Below are 14,409 nucleotides of genomic sequence, written 5' to 3'. Positions count from 1 at the left end.
ACAAATTAAAGGGAAGGTCTTTTATGGGGTTTTTTAGAAAAAAGAATGTTTGTAATGCCACCTGTGGTATTCGGTCAGAGGTGACTGACGCTGCTTAAAAGCGTCCTCTGGGGAGTGATGGCACTGCAGCAAGGATGGTATGGCTTCCCACAGGTGAAGCTGGGTCCCCAGGGCTCCAGGTGTATTTGGAAGAGATAGTGTGGTGCCAAGAATAATCAGATGACACAAGGTTGCAGTCTCTTTACCTGTTTACTGCTGATTCATGGCCACAGTCCAGGGTACGGGTAACAGGTGATGGTGAGGACCGGTCGGCCTGGAAGAGATTCTGCATCCCCCTTTCCAGGTGAGGTTGTAAGCCTTCCTTCTTGTGCTGTAAGGCGAGCCCCTTGCTGCCTAAGGCTCCACACAAGGTCCTCTCTTTCCCTGTCCTAAGACAGTACCCGCATGGTAGGCAACGCAAGCCTTTTTACAGGTGTCTCTAAGATGACTCCAGGCTCTGTATGTTGCGGTACCTTCGGGTGCGGACAGACTACCTGAAGTCTTCTGCCCTCTGGTTCTGCTATGGGACATACAGTTCCACACAGCCTTGGGCTCCTGGTGCCCGGTTCTTGTGCTTCAGCATAGAAGGAGCTCAGTCGCAGCTCCCTTCCAGCTCCTTAATTCTCCTGTGCTTCTCTCTGGCATGTTCTACAAATGCAATGCTGTCTGCTTCTCCTCTATAGCCTGGAGCTGCAGCACCACATGGCTGCATGGCCCCAGCTCTCCTACAACTCTGCTCCGACTCCCTCCTCAGACTTCCTTCTCCTCTGGTCTCTCTGGACCAACTCCCTAACTCCTCCTCCAAGCAAGAATAAATATCTAAGGAAGCTCCCCTGAAACTGGGTTCAGAGCTCCCCCTTCTGGTCTGGAATCAGAACATGCTGCATGTATGTACCACCTGTTAAAGGGATCCTCCTTGCTTCCAGGTATGGCATCACCCTCCCCAAAAGGAAGGCAACACCACTGTAACAACTGGCTTCCTGTGGTGTTACACATGTATTGCAGCACATGCACAATAATTAGGGACCTGTTGAAGCCTCTTAGTGTTCTCATCCACAAAGCTCCTTTCATGGCCTTTACAGAGTTTGATGCTCTCAAAAATTCCCCCACTCACACACAGAGAGTATAATATCCCAAAATTTGTCAATATGATGGCCCCCACTGAGCATAATGCCCCCACCACCGTCACTCAATATGATACTCCACACAGTATCATTGTCCCCACAACCCACAAACAGTGTGATGCCCCCTAAGTATGATACTCAAACAACCTCTCAGTATGATGCTTCCACAGCCCCTCAGTATCATACTCCCATGCCCCCACTCAGTATGATTGTCCTTCAGTGTGATATTCCGATAGCCCCCACTCAATTTGATCACCTCCTTCATTACTATGTATGATGATCCCCACAACCTGCCCCCTACTCAGTACGATGGCCATCAATGTCAGCACCCCATGCAGTATGTTGGCCCCAATGCCAGCCCCCATTTAGTAGTATGGCCCTAAATGCCAGCCCACACTCAGTATGATGGCCCCTACAGCCAGTCTCCCACTCAGTACCAACCACTTACTTGGTATGATGGCCCTCAATGCCAGCCCTCCACTTCGTATGACGGCTTCAAATGCCCCCATTCAGTATTATTTCCCCACAGCCCAACACCCCATTCAGTTTGTGGGTCCCTACCGCCTGCCCTCACTTAGTATGATAGACCGCCAATGTCAACTGGTACTCAGTATAGTGACCCACACAGTCCGTCCCCCAGTTAGTATGATTTCCCCCACAGCCTCCATTTGGTATGATCTCCCCAAATCCCCCCCCCCCCAGTATGTTGGTCCATGATGCTATTTTTCAACTCAGTATGATAGCCCCCAATATCAGTCCTCATTCAGTATGATGGCCCCACAGCTCACCCCTCGCTCAGTATGATGTCCTCACAGCCCACCTGGCTCAATATGAAGGTCCCCACAGCGGCTCATATTAAAAAATAAAAATAAACACTACTCACCTAGCCCCAATACACCAGCATACTGCTCCGGAATTTGAGTACTGAAGCTCAGCATTGCATGAGCCTTTGGCTCGCTGATTCACTATTCTATTCAATGGCATCCACGTCCTAAGGATGCAAATGCTGCTGAAACTGTGATGATAGGTGGCGGAAGTGTGGATGACAACACCAGCCCAGCTTATGGGCACCATAGTGACAGTGTGTTCTGCTGCTATGGCAGTAAACCCCTGGGGGTGGGCTACTAAACAGTGTGATGGACCAGTGGTTGCAAAGCTGTCAGCAGTTGATCAGTGGGGATGCCAGATGTCAACCCCCTACCGCTCTGACATTTATGACCTACCCAATGACTTAAAATGTCAAGCTGATCCACATATGATTCTGCAACGACATTTTGGAATGTCATTAGAGAGTCAGCAATTGCTTGGAGATCATCCAGCTGAAGGAGAGGGGAGCCGAATATCCATATCCAGAAAGCTTGTCGGCAGAGGGAAGCATGCTCTAAAATTTCCTGGTAGATGGCTGCGCTGACTTTGGTCTTGATAAAATGCAGTGGACCTACACCAGCAGATGACATGCCTCCCCAAACCAGCACTGATTGTGGAAACTTTACATTAGACTTCAAGCAGCTTGGATTGTGGTCTCTCCACTCTTCCTCTAGTCTCTTGGACCTTGATTTCCAAATGAAATACAAAATGTACTTTCATCTGAAAACAACGCCTTGCATCACTGAGCAACAGTCCAGTTATTTTTCTCCTTGGCCCAGGTAACGTTTCTGGCATTATCTATTGGTTATGAGTGGCTTGACACAAGGAATGTGACATTTGTAGCTCATGTACTGGATACATGTGTGTGGTGGCTCTTGAAACAATGACTCCAGCAACAGTTCACTCCTTGTGAATCTCCCCCAAATTTTTGAATGGCCTTTTCTTAACAATCCTTTCAAGGCTGCGATTATCACAGTTGCTTGTGCACCTTTTTCTGCCACACTTTTTCCTTCCACTCAACTTTCCATTAATATGCTTGGATACAGCACTCTGTGAACAGCCAGCTTCTTAAGTAATGACCTTTTGATGCTTATCCTCCTTGTGGAGTGTGTCAATGACTGCCTTCTGGACATCTGTTAAGTCAGCAGTCTTCACCATGATTGTGAAGCCTACTGAAACAGACTAAGTGACATTTTAAATGCTTAGGAAGCCTTTACAGCTTTTTTTGTTAATGTCATGCAGCTGCAGTGCAGTACAGCGCAACCTCCACCAGGGGGGCTTGATTGGGAAGGGAGACTGCACACACTGAGCAGCAGAACAGACAACACCAAGTGCCGAGAGAGTGGTCAGAAAAGCCGAGTCAGAGCACGAGATAGCACGACAGTACAAAAGGATTTAGACCAGAGGGGTCAAACTGCATTCCTCGAGGGCTGAAAACAGGTCATGTTTTCAGGATTTCCTTGCATTGCACAGGTGATAATTTAATCACCTGCACAGAATGATTCCAGCACCTTGTGCAATACAAGGAAATCCTGAAAACATGACCTGTTTGCGGCCCTCGAGGAATGCAGTTTGACACCCCTGATTTAGACAGAATGGATAGTCAGGAAGTAGCAAGAGATCAGTAAACCAGGACGGGCAAAATACAGTACAATAGGGACAAACCAAAACGGAGTCAATAGTCAAGCCAAGAGATCAGAACCAGAGAATCAAGCAGATCAACAGGCAAACAGAGAAACGCTGGGAAAGGGCAGACAGAAGGAGATAACATACACAGGACAAGTCAGGGTTCACAGCAGGACAAATCAAGGGCTTCCAGAGTCAGGTTCACACACCGAAGGCAGAACTATAGCTGACACCACCCTCATGATACCTGGGAGCTAAATAGTAAACCTGGGCCCAGAATGAGGCAGAGCAAAGTTAACCCTTGACATGATCCGCCCAGAGAAAGAGCAGACAGGACTAAACTCTGGAATGGATCATGACAGTTAATTATTCTAATTTACTGAGATAATGACTTTTGGGTTTTCATTGGCTGTAAGCCATAATCATCAACATTAACAGAAATAAACACTTGAAATCGATCACTCTGTTTGTAATGACTCTATATAATATTTGAGTTTCACTTTTTGTATTGAAGAACTGAAATAAATTAACTTTTTGATAATATTCTAATTTTGTGAGAAGCATCTGTATGTATGATGAACATCAAGCATGCACTAATTTTGTTCATAACGGAGGGCTGTGGAGTAATTATCTGGTACATTGAAAGATAAAATGTTGACCGTTATTATTACATTACAATGATTTTGTGCACCATAGTGATCTGTGCGGTGTGAGTGACATCAGTGTCAGTGACAAATGTGTCTGTGCTCACTCCTCCATAAACAACACCATGTGTGTAAAGAAAAACCGTGTGCCAAACTAAAATTACTAGTACAGACGCCATTGATTCATTTTACCATTGACATCATGTAATGACAAAAAGCTACCTGTCACACAATTGCATGTTTGTACCGAATATAAGAATAGTCCTACAGCCCAATATTCCTAGCTTACTTTAATCATTCTATGTTCTCCTCACCCCACTAATAAGAGTTATATGTTTTTGATGGGAACTATGCCAGGTTGTAACCATTATCATGTGGTTTCAAGATTATTCAGATAAGGCTAAATTATGTGAGTTGAGAGCACGGCCAGCAAAAGTAAGCATGAATGTTATGTTTCCAATAAGAATTTCTTACACATCATCCCCTCATGGATCTTCTTAGATTTGCAGGGTGTTAGGTTAACTTATGAAATATGGTTAAGTCTTATGTCTGAATGTCAGCTGTTGATTACATCAACTAGATTCTTTGTATGTCAATGTTTTAATGAAATTTTTAATTATTTATAATGCACTTTAAGGTCAACTTTTTACCCAAAGCAGCAATATTAGCTTTGATGTGATCTGATGTTCTAGGGTATTTAGTTCGTATACGTGCAATGTGTAATAGCACGTTCACACCATGGTCATTTCACCAACAAAACCCAAGAAAAAAACAAAATGAGCATGTAATAGAGTGCAGGGTAGCGTATGTCACCACGGAACAGACAGACCAACTGTTGAGGGGGATTTATTAACAGAAGTAAGATTCTCCTCGCAGGGAGAAAACAGGGGGTTAATAGAGATAAAGAAAACAGTATAACAATCCACAACAAGCTAACTGAAGCTATGAAACAGTTAAGCGGAATAGAAATGGTTAATGAGTGTTCTTGTAAATTATCAGTCCAGCGAGGTCCTTACTGGAGGGTCCTTATTCCAACGTGGGTACAGTCACCAGCCACACTTGAAGATCCTGAAGTCTCTCCTCTGTCTCCTGGGAACTGGAGACTCCGGGGATAAATCTTTGCAATCTTTTCTCAGAGTGAAACTGGAAGCAGGAAGTAGCACAGCCTCACTGCTGCACTAGTCTCTGTATGTTAGGCTAGCAGTCTCTCCGCAGTAGCAATGCTACACACACTGGACAGTTTACTTATCACACTCAGGGGTCTAGGCTTGTCACTGCGTTCACCAGGGCTGTGCGCTAGGGTCACTGTCTCTGCGCTGTCAGGCAAAAAGTCTTCTCTGTTTACGGAGGCTTCCGAATCCACACCCTCACAAACAGCCTTCACTATGGTGGGTATCTCAACCTCAGTGCCCTCACGGGGAGCACTCTCTCATGGGGAGCACGGCATTGCAGCCTGCTTTCTCTCTGGCGCACTGTCCCCTCTGTCTCGCGCGCTCTGCTCTCCCGCTCTTTTCTGACCACACTCCTCTCTCTTACTCTCCACTCCCAGCAGTCACATGGTCTTCTCTGTCCAGGGCAGAAAGTCCTCCCCCCAACAACCCAGCTGTCCGACTAAGTGGTCCCAGGTAAGGAGCAGGGAAAGCAACCTCCTTTGGGCTCATCTTCCTCTTCACCCCCTTAAAAGCATACACCCTGTAGTAAGTAAATAAGCAAATACTGTAGTAATAATGTAAATAATTTAGTTAACACTATTTCGATCAAAAAGCATGAAAGCCATCGCATCCCAACACTGTGTACCTAGTCAGATGGTCCTATCCTGTCTCTAGTATTAAAACTTTATGTGGAGTCAGCCGTCCTCAGTGTTACTAAGGGCAGAGCAGGACAGAGGCCCGACTGTTCAACCACCTTTCCATTGGAAGATATATAGATGAAATGCCTAGCTCAGAAAGGGGGGGGTCTTAGTGTTTTTTTTCCTTGGGTTTTAACTGTGAAATGGCCATGTGTGAATGTGCTCTTAAGCATAGCACCTATAACAAGTTATGCTGCAGTTCATTTCTTTGGTTTTGTTGTAGTTTCTTGTACTTTGTACAAACTGGGGCTTTGTCCCCCTTTCTGAGCTAGGCATTTCATCTATGTATAGTTTCCCCTCATCAGAGCAGGCATCAGCACTCAGTCAAATTCTGGGGCCCTGAGCAGGTGTGAGGGCCCACTTGACGTCGGGGACACGGCGCACTATGGGGCCCGATGCTTATGCCAGTGCCGGTATTCACGAGTGGGCCCCCGCTTGCTCTGGCACTTGCGATATGTTCCCCTCCCTGTTCCACCGCTGCGGCATCTTCTGTGTCCTCTGACTGTGACGTTCAGGTCAGAGGGTGCAATGACGTCAGTACTGTGAACCATCTGCCTGAACAGTCACAGTGCAGAGAGCCAGAAGACGCCAATGCTGAGGAGTCTGGAGTAGAGCAGCGGCCAGCAAGGGGAGGTGAGTATTTTATGTTTATTTTATTTTTTAATGTTTGGATCATCTTATGGGACCAATTACATATGAAGCATCTTATGGGGCCAATTCTATATGAAACATCTAATGGTGCCAATTATATATGGAGCATTATATGGGGCCCATCATATACTAGAGCATTATATGGGGCCCATCATATACTGTATGGAGCATTATATGGGGCTAGTGATGAGCGAGTGTGCTCGTTACTCAAGATTTCTGAGCATGCTCGGGTGTTCGAGTATTTTGGGCGTGCTTGTAAATTATGTTTATGTTGCCGCAGCTGTTAACCTGACAACCTGAACACATGCATGGATTGCCTGTTTGTTAGGGAATCCCAACATGTATTCAGGCTGTCTAGCAGCCATAAATCATGCAGATGCGGGGACACAAACATAATCTACGAGCACGCCCAAAATACTCGGAGAACACCAAAGCATGCTCGGAAACCTCAAGTAACGAGCACACTCGCTCATCACTATATGCGGCCCATTCTGTATGGACCAATATATGGGGCCCATCATATACTGTATGAAGCATTATATGGAGCTCATTATACTGTATCTAGCATTATATACAATACAGTGGCTCAGTGGTTAGCACTGAAGTCTTGCAGTACTAAAGACCGGGGTTCAAAGGACATCTGCAAGGAGTTTGTATGTTCTCCCCATGATTGCGTGGGTTTCCTCCGGGTACTCCAGTTTCCTCCCACACTCCAAAGACATACTGATAGGGAATCTAGTAAGCTGCAATGGGGACAGTGCCAATAGTGTATATAAAGCACTGTGGAATTAATGGTGTTATATAAGTGAGTAAAATAAATAAATAAAACAAATATGTGATCCATTATCCTATATGGAGCAATATATGGGGCTCATTATTCTGTATGGAGCATTATATCGGGTCCATTAATCTGTAGGGAGCAATATATGGGGCTCATCATTCTGCATGGAGCATTATATGGGGTCCATTCTGTATGGAGCAATATATGGGGCTTATTATTCTGTATTGGGGACTATGTAGAGTCCATGATACTGTATGGAGCAATATATGGGGCACATTATTCTGTATGGAGCACTATGTGATGCAAATAATAATGTATGGAGCAATATATGGGGCTCATTTTTCTATATGGAGCGCTATGCAATGAAATCTTTTCATGGTGACATTTTAGTTGCTAGGTACACCAAACAGAAAAATGCCTTGTAGACATGCTTCTTAGATCTTATTAACTGCTGAGCAGAAATATGTTTATTTTCATTAAAAAAAAAAAACATTAAAAGGGGTTGTCAATGTGATCTTGGGATATATGTGTAATGCAGGTGACCGGATGCAACGCAGAGAGTACACGAGGCAAGAACAGCCTGTAAATGGTCTTTTTTTTACAGTAGTTATAAAACAATTGGTGTTATTAAACAAGGTCACTACACTTATCACATTAGTTTTTCAGCAAGAAATGTTTTTTTTAAATAGTTCGAACACACCGGTATGATAGGGCGACCCCACAGAAATGGACCCCACAACAAATAAACTCAACCGACTTGGGCCTTCATCCACAAAATAAACCCAGGGTAGTTATGATTCTGCTCTAATTAAAAATAGCCTTGAACAGATAAGAAGGAAACAATATAGAGGCAATCACCACCTCCACTTGCTGTACTGAGGCGTGGCGGCAGACGTGATGGAACACCTATGTGACTGAAAGCCAGCAGCTCTAAAGTTCATATTCTCAAAGTTGCTGCACTTTCAGTACTGCAGTCGGGCACCTTTGCAATTAATCTGCCGGATAATCCCACATCTACAGGTGTAATAGCATTATCTGATGTGACAGTTTCCCTTTAGATTAAAAATTTCGATCTACTATCATTATGCATATTATTCTATAGATATTATCAAAAGGATTCACAATTACCTTGTCTGGCGTCCTCTTCAATAATCCAGGACTAGGCCTTATGAATTTATCTTTAGATGAACAAAATGTTTTTACATACAAAAGGGCACTTCATGTATTAAAAAAACAACAACACAATACCCATATGAGGATAAATATGGGAAACAGAAGAGATCCCAAATTAAAGTGATGGATAAAATAATTAATTTTATTATATAATATTTAAAAACCTCATGATTAAAAAAGCAAAAATGCCGTTAGGGGACGCCGAGCACAAAAGTATCAAATAGGGGTATCACATATAAAGTGTAGTATAAAGTGGGTGACTTCTTGGAGTTATTGAAGATACAGATGACCACAGTATGGTATTCAGATACCACCTTGCAACATAAATCACTTGGAGGCAAAATACAGGATACAAAATTATATAAACAGACATGAAATCAGGCACTGTATCATATAGGCAGGTATCAAATCAATACGTGCAATCCCTCGAATTGAAATAAATGAGGACTGGTTGCATCAGACAGAGGTGCCACTGGTAGCCATAACAAACCATGCCACCATATTAAAATTGCAGTATGGCCGTATTACCTCTAGAAGGAATAAGCCCCCATGGGAGTGCTCCAGGCATCCCCTCACCATGATGCGCGTTTCGCCACCAGCTTCTTCCGGGGTGTGGTATGATTTTTTTTCCCTTTTCTTCTTCCCCTATCTGTTTTCCTGTTTCCTTCCCCCTTTGTGTCTCCCGCAACCCTGTTATTTTGTTCATACCTTTATCCCAACAACTTAGACTTCTTTTTCTACCCTCCCAACCCTGTTATTTTATAGCTAAAAATTATTAATAGTTATGTTTGAAAATCTATTTTGTTACTGTTAACCCTAATACAAAATAATTAATAAAAAAAAGGTGAATGCTAGGCTAGGGTGATGTGAAGCTTTTTGCTCATCTCCATATGAAAAATGAACATTGACTGTTTTAAGTAAATGCAGATAATTAATAAATAGAAAATGATAAGACATTTGGAATAAAATGTATGTAGTATTTAGTGTAACATTTTCTTTTCTAAGTATCCACTACTATGAAGTATATTGATGTTAGTAACATAGTAACATAGTTAGTAAGGCCGAAAAAAGACATTTGTCCATCCAGTTCAGCCTATATTCCATCATAATAAATACCCAGATCTACGTCCTTCTACAGAACCTAATAATTGATAGTAACATAGTTAGTAAGGCCGAAAAAAGACATTTGTCCATCCAGTTCAGCCTAAATGTTGTGCATTAAAGAAGAAAGATATGGGATAAGAACAATACCAGATAGAGCGGACCAATTAATATTCTATGGTTGTGTTTTACTTGGCATTTTGTTCTCCGTTTTCTTGATAATAGCGACTTATGTCTGCGCCAACAAGATTACAAGGTGACCTCACAATCTCCAGTTTGATTAGGAGTGCTGGCATTTAACTGTTTAGACCAAATGTAGCGTGAAGTACACATCAAAGTATTGTATTTTATAATGTTTTGAGGGAAACTACCTTGTTGGAGAATGCCATTTATCTGCAGATATAGGATTAGCTTTCAGGTTAATAGAAAGAGAAATTAAAAATACCTTCTTTATTTGAGTCCTTTGAAACATGTAGGCTGGGAGAGGAAGAGCAGATACGGCTGCAGCTAGTCAGACGATGACCGTTTCACGTTTGAAGCTGATTGTACAGAAAGTATTTTTATTGAGCGAGTGCCGCCTTTCTCTTTCTATTGATCTTCATGTTGTCTCTCCCCCTACTCGAGGATCTATAAAGCTGAGCACCACCACAAAATCCCCTCCTCTGATGGCCTTTGATCATAGATGGAAATGCAGCACAGAGTACTCCACCCATGTTCAATAGATAGTACCCAGTTGTTTCTTGCTCTTTGATATCTTAATTTGCAGGTTAATATGGTTAGGAAGGTGCTTGGCCACTGTACTGAAAGGGCAGCTACCGGTAGAAAAAGAGCTTTTTTGTTCCTCCCGGCAACTGCCAGCTTTCAGTCATAGAGGCATACTGGCACTGCTATAGTCACAGCTCACATCGATGTAGGCACGTCTTGGCACCTGTATTGAAAGCCCATTGCCCTCCACCCTCTCTTTGCCCATTTTCAGTACTGTGACCAAGCACCTTTGTGAAGCCATTATCTGCCGGTTAATAGTGTTATCCGATGTAACACGCTCCTTTTTTGGGTGCTTTTGAAATAATGGTAAGTGCTACCCAACAGTTGGTAAACCTAAAAACATTAGTTACTCCATTCTGGTTGGTTGTATAGTTAATCTCCCCTCTCTTGGGAAGACTGACCACTTATTTGTATCCATCAAATAGCATCAAAGCTTTCAAAAAGGGAGGGTAACCCTTTCCACACCATCACATTTCAGCAAATCATTTATGACTGAGGCAAAACAAGCTTTGTGACTATATGGACTAGTTCTTTCTCACTGTACAATTTAATATGTAGTTAACGTTAAAGCACCAATCCAGCATTTTATGTCAGCACTGGGGAGGTATCACTAATCCATGTTCCTTACCCCTAGTAATTTACTCCAATCCTGCTCTACCATCTTGTGACTGTAACTTCTGACTGACACGCTGTAAATGTAACTCTATGAGAGCCTCGTTCTGACTCTCAAAAACGTACTATTACACACCGGTCCCTGGTATCCCAAATTCTGCTTCCTTCACCTTGGTCTGTTGCCTCTGTTGTGCTCCACATCATGTTTTGCAGGTTGTCCTACATGACTCATTGGTGTCATCTCCTAATCCTATTTAAGGTCGAGTGGGACACACAGCTGTATTTTAGAATTGAGTCTCAAGACTTTCATTTGGTCTACTCCACCTTCTGTACACACTGTACTTTAATTTACTTCCAACCCTGCTGACTTCCACTGAATCCATTCTGCTGCTTTTAAGATTTGTGAGTGTGTGAATATGCCAACTCCTCGATTTCCTGCTTGCTTCACCAATGCCCATGGTCCTTGTGCCTATCTGTACCTGAGGCACAGAAGATCCACCTTAACAGGTGAACCTAAACATTAATACTGAGTTGGAACGTCCGACTCATCCTGGAAACAGTGGAACGATCAGGCACGTCACAAACTGCAAAAGACCGTAATGGCATCAATAACAGGGGAATACAGCGGATGACATAATACTAGGGCCTGGGAATTTACATTAATGGAATCACTCCAGAGGTGAAATAAAAAAAACTACTCAAGTGGTGCTCTAAAGGGATTGTCCAAGTGTAAAAGGAATGCATTTGATAACATATTCACTTGGTAAATTGCCTGCCAATCCATTGGTACTGACAATCATTCATTGCTGTCCTTCAGAGATGAAGTTTGGACTACCTTTATATGATTTGTACGGTCAGTCACTGGTCTCAGTAGTGATGGCTGCCCATATAGCACATGACCGCTGACTGGCTGCAGCTAAAGATAGTTGGAACATCAATACTGTGGGACAGCTATTAAAGACTGGTGGGAGTTTCCAATACAAGTATTTTTTTTATTTGAGTGAATCACTTGCTCTTTGGTCAGCTTAAAAATATTTTAGGCCACTCCAGTAAGTTGAAATACTGACACAAAACTAAAAAAAACAACATTAGGGTAAAAGTGGTGTCATACAACCATCCAGCTCTTTTTTTTGCTAATATGCAGAAATCACAAGAAGTAGGGATTAAATGGAAGTGAGTATAACTGCAGGAACCGTCAACATAGGGTTTGTTTGTGGTCCGTTACGAAGGAGATTTACAGTGGTATGTAAAAGTTTGGCCACCCCTTGTCAACATTACTGTTATTGTGAGCAGTTAAGCAAGTTAAAGATGAAATTATCTCTCAAAGGTCTAAAGTTAGAGAAGACACATTTCCTTTGTATTTTAGATAAACTATATATGTATATTGTCATTTTTTACATCTTAAAAATTACAAAAAGAAAAATGGTATAAAACAAAGATTTGGGCACCCTTGGACATTAAATAACTTTAGCCAAGGTTTTAGACCTTAATTGGCCTGTAAGGGTTATGGCTTGTTCACCATCATCGTTGGGAGAGGCCAAGTGATTCACATTGCACAGTTTTATAAAACCTCAGCCTCCTCTAACCTTGTTCAAAAAAGCAGCAACCTTAGGTTCTTCAAAGAATCTGCCTAGCAGTCTGAAAATGAAAATGGTGGAGGCTCACAAAGTGGGAGAAGGCTATAAGAAGATAGCAAAGCATTTTTAAGTTACCCTTTCCTTAGTTCAAAATGTATTAAGAAATTACAATTAAAAAGAACAGTGAAGGGTAAGGTAAGATCTGGAAGACCAACCAAATTTCAGTAAGAGCTGCTCGTTGGATTGCTAGAGAGGCAAATCAGAACCCCCTCTTGATTGAAAAAGACCTTCAGAAAGATTTAGCAGACACTGGAGTTGTGGTACATTCTTCTACTGTTCAGAGACACCTGCACAAATATGGTCTTCATGGTAGAGTCATCAGAAGAAAACCTCTCCTGCATCCTAACCATAAAAATCAACATCATAAGTATTCAAAAGAACATCTAAACAAGCCTGATGCATTTTGGAAACAAATCCTGTGGACCGATAAGGTTAAAATGGAACTCATTGGCCACAATGATGTTGTGCAGCTGGCCGCCTATTTGTAGTGGCTGCCGCAGGGTAACACCGCCAAGACCATTAACAGCTGATCGGTGGGGGTGCCATGGGTGGGGCCACAGCTGATCAGACATTGGTGACCTATACTAAGGACAGGCCATCAATATAAAAGTAGGGGTAACCTTTTTAACTGTTCAAAATAACAGTCCAAGGGAATGCCGCCGGAAGAAGCGAGCAGCGAAACGGCGCCCGTTGGGCGGGAGGGAAGGACACCAGACACGGCTTATTATCTTATCTGGCAGTAAGCTCTTTGATTACACTAGGTTCACTTTATTGGCACTAGCACTTGCTATTAGTACCTTCAGGCGGGATGCCCTTGGACTGTGCTATATGGTCATAATCGGCACTAGTATTATTGCTTCATTTGCACTCTAATTCGTATTGTACCGTATTATTATGACCCTTGATTGTTAAAATCGCATATCTATATATCTATAGCACTTGCTCACAGTACCTTCCGATGGTATGCCCTTTGACTATACTATACTGTCATGATCGAAACTAGCATCTATTATATTGCTGCATTTGCACTTTAGTTTTTATTATACTTGATTATGATGGCTCTTTATTGTCAAACCGCACACCTGTATATCTATATATGGGGATGGGATATTGGCTCCCCATAGAACTGGGCAGATAGAGCTTTACTATATTTACATATGCATATTTACCTATATATCTGCCGTTTTCTTCATTATAATCTGTTGTCACATGCTGCTTCGGTATCCATATATATATATATATATATATATATATATATACAGTATATATATATATAGCAGGAGCATCTTTTAGCTGCCAGTTTTCATACCTATTTGTATTTCATCGTTCTGTGTCTGTATCATTTGTCCCTCCCTATGGAGGTTTTTTTTTTAGCCCTGTTTATTGTCTAGGTCTTTTTTAATATTATCTTAATAAAATATATTTCTAATAATAATTTTTTCTGCCTACATCACTTACTATCCATGGGCAATTGCTCCGTTATGGATATTTTTGTTGTAATTCTATGAGAGTGTTTTTAGGGCAAGCGACGGTTTGGTGA

The sequence above is a fragment of the Ranitomeya imitator genome, chromosome 6 (assembly GCF_032444005.1).
Source record: "Ranitomeya imitator isolate aRanImi1 chromosome 6, aRanImi1.pri, whole genome shotgun sequence".
Taxonomy (NCBI): domain Eukaryota; kingdom Metazoa; phylum Chordata; class Amphibia; order Anura; family Dendrobatidae; genus Ranitomeya; species Ranitomeya imitator.
The sequence above is the reverse complement of the archived record's forward strand: the minus strand, read 5'-3'. Positions refer to the sequence as shown.